The sequence below is a fragment of the Gopherus flavomarginatus genome, chromosome 23 (genome assembly GCF_025201925.1).
Source record: "Gopherus flavomarginatus isolate rGopFla2 chromosome 23, rGopFla2.mat.asm, whole genome shotgun sequence".
NCBI classification, from domain to species: domain Eukaryota; kingdom Metazoa; phylum Chordata; order Testudines; family Testudinidae; genus Gopherus; species Gopherus flavomarginatus.
The window spans coordinates 2,137,519-2,140,989 of NC_066639.1; the positions used below are offsets into that span (position 1 = coordinate 2,137,519).

The 3,471-nt window shown below is 49.2% G+C and overlaps 1 non-coding gene across 1 annotated transcript; it reads left to right on the forward strand.

The window, feature by feature from the left end:
• The first annotated feature begins 1,628 nt into the window (after nt 1-1,628).
• On the forward strand, nt 1,629-1,701 carry TRNAK-UUU (transfer RNA lysine (anticodon UUU)). The gene has a single exon. It is a non-coding gene; the product is annotated as a tRNA-Lys (tRNA).
• Nucleotides 1,702-3,471: the final 1,770 nt, after the last annotated feature.

Below are 3,471 nucleotides of genomic sequence, written 5' to 3' on the forward strand. Positions count from 1 at the left end.
TACCAGCCCTACTGTACCGTCTGCTGCTTTGCAAGTTGACAATGACAGTTACCAGTTATACTGTACCGTCTGCTGCTGTCATGGGTGCTCCTGGCCAGCTTTGGTGGGGTCGACCACGGGCTTATGGACAAAAATAGGAATGACTCCCTAGTTCATTCTCTTCTTTAAATTTTGTCTAATGGAGAGTCAGTTCTACCTAGACTATCAGGCAAACCTAACCAGAGGGGCAAACGGGCGCTCCGGGTCAGAGCCCCAGACATCCCGCAGAAATGATGAGCTGCATGCCATTCTAGGGGGTGCCCCTGCAACAACCCTACCCATTGCTTCCCTCCTCCCCTACCCCTCCTGGGCTACCATGGCAGTTATCCTCCCATTTGTGTGATGAAGTAATAAAGAATGCAGGAATTTGAAACAACACTGACTTTATTGCTTCTGCAAGCAGAGATCAAAGTGGGGAGGGGAGCGCAGCCTCCAGTTGCTATGATATTCCAGGCAGTACTAAATCTCCATTAGACAAAGCTAAAGAAGAGAATGAACCTGGGAGTCATTCCCATTTTTGCCCAGGCAGCCCCGGCCGACCTCACCGAGGCCAGTCAGGAGCACTCACGGGACGACGATGATGGATACTTGTCCTACTGTACCGTCTGCCATCCGCAAGGGAAGGGAAGGGGATGCTACTGTGTAGCGCTGCAGCACCACATCTGCCAGCAGCATCCAGTAGACATACAGTGACATTGAAAAAAGATGAGAGAGGATTTTTTTTCCCTTTTGCTTTCATGGGGGCAGGACGCCGGGGAACGATGTATACTCTGAACAACCAGCGACAATGTTTTTGACCCTTCAGGCTTTGGGAACTCAGGCAAGAATTCAAATGGTTTTCGGAGAGTGCGGGAACTGAGGGATAGCTACAGTCATCAGTCGCCCCTCCCTCCGTGAGCGTCCATTTCATTCTTTGACTTTCTGGTACACTTGTCTCAGTTCCTTAAGTTTCAGCACTGCGTTGAGTCCCTGTTGTGGCCTCTGTCCATCATAGCCTTGGAGATTTTTTCAAATGTTTTGGCATTTTGTCTTTTGGAACGGAGTTCTGATAGAACAGATTCATCTCTCCATACAGAGATCAGCTTCAGTATCTCCTGTACAGTCCATGCTGGAGCTCTTTTATGATTCTGGGAGTGCATGGTCACCTGTGCTGATCAGCGCTTCACGCTGGGCAAACAGGAAATGAAATTCAAAAGTTCACGGGGCTTTTCCTGTCTACCTGGCCAGTGCATCCGAGTTCAGATGGCTGTCCAGAGCGGTCACAATGGTGCACTGTGGGATAGCACCCAGAGACCAATACCGTCAAATTGCAGCCACACTAACCCTAATCTGACATGGCAATACTGATTTCAGCACTACTCGTCATCAAGGAGGAGTACAGATACCGGTATTAAGAGCCCTTTATATCAATATAAAGAGCTTTGTTGTGTGGACGGGTGCAGGGTTAATGTGATTTAATGCTGCTAAATTGGATATAAACTCGTAGTGTTGACCAGGCCAGAGAGAGCAGCAGGTTTCCCCTATTGTTTCCGGCTTTCATTTTCTTGATTAGTTTCTCCTCTGCACCCACTTGCTGTATTTGTTTGTGGGTCTGACTAGCTCAGTTGGTAAAGCATCAGACTTTTAATCTGAGGGTCTAGGGTTCAAGTCCCTGGTCAGATGATGAACTGCTCATTATATCTTAAAAACCTGTCTTTCTGGAGTTGTCCTTGATGTTTTTTCTCTTCAGGATTTTGCCTTTTCTAAGAAGGGCCTGGGGGGGGGGATTGAAGGGGCAACTTCCTGACAGCCTCTCTGTCCTTGTAGGCTGGAGGAATAAAGGCCTCTGGGCATTTAGCATGTTCCTCCTCTGCACACACGCACACAGAATATCCCTATGGAATGAGAATCACCTGCTGCCTTCCCCTGTTCTGCTGGATCCCCAAATGAGGATACTCTTCAGCCTAAACCCATGTCCCCTCTTTGCCCAGTGCCCCTCAGTCCCAACCCTCAGTCCCTCCTATTCCCAGTGCCCCTCAATCCCAACCCACAAGCCCCTCCTTTTCCCAGTGCTTCTCAATCTCAACCCACAGCTCCCTCCTTCCCCCCAGCAGCAGGTGCTTCAGACCCCCTCAGGAAGATTTTCTTGCAAGGTTTCGTGTATGAGTCTGCATGTGGATTTTACAGTATGTTGGAAATATGTTGGGTTGTTTGCCAAAATGATCACTTTTGGCTGGTGTTGGATTCCCAGTCTCCTTTTTATTGGGACAGGAGAAATAAAGGGTTGTTGTCTTTGTTGTGTGAATCGAGGGCAGTAGAACTGTGCTTGACAGACCCCGATGGAGGGACTCACCCTCAATTCAATAGCACTTGCTAGGCAGGGGACATGGGTTCCAAAGCCAAGTGGGCTGGGGCCTGAGTTCTCATACTAAAATGTATGTATTAGACCAACTTTAGGCCAGGGTGGCTGTGGAAGGGTGAGTAAGTCCCTAGACAACATAGTGAGTATGGTGCCTTCTTATTTTCCCCCTTTTCCACCCAGGATGGCAGATGAACTCTACAGAGGCACCTCTGGGCTTGCACTGACTAAGGACAACATCTGTGAGTGGGGTGCAGAGAGGGAATGGCTCATGTTAAATGACTTTTGGTTGCTGGACTTATGAACCTTAGGGAGAAGGACACTGCCCAGCTTATTTGTGGGTGGGTCTTTTCCTCGTGGTTTAGGTTTATGTGTTGGGGCTGCTGACATGACTTCTGCTAACCCTGGACTTGCATTGCAATGTAGATATACCCTGGGAGTGCAGCTATACTGAGAGAAAATCCCTGTGGCCCGGCTGTCCTGGATGAGCTGATTTGGGCTTCTGGGACTCAGGTTGTGAGGCTAAAAACTGCAGTGCAGACATTTGGGCTCAGAGACCCTCATCCCTCGTGGGGTCTCGGAGGCCAGGCTCAAGCCCAAGTGTCTACACTGTAATTTTATTACCCTGCAGCACAAGCCCCAAAAGCCTGAATCAGCTGACCCAGGGTTTGAGAATAGTGACTTGGGTGTGTTAATGGCAGTGTGGACGTAATGCTAGGCTATGCCCACACTGCAATGAAACACCCAGAGCTACCCCATACCAGCTCAGGCTCCTGGGGCTTGGGCCGTGGGGTGGTAAATTTGCAGTGTAGACGTCTCGGCTCAGGCTCAATACTGGGGTCTGGGACCCCACAAGGTTGGGAGGGAGTTTAGCAAGCCAAAAAGGTAAAACGGCAGTGGATTATTAGCATGGACTCAGTCTCATTTCTCCATTGGTCTGTCTGCTTTGGGGCAGGGACAATAACATGTCCTGCTGCTTTCGTTATTTCAAAGGGCGGTTTAAGATTTTCATTCTCAGATGCTGGGCACAAAGCAGGACTCAGCCCTTAATGCAAATTAAATGAGCTGCCCACAGATTCTAGCAGCCACAATGA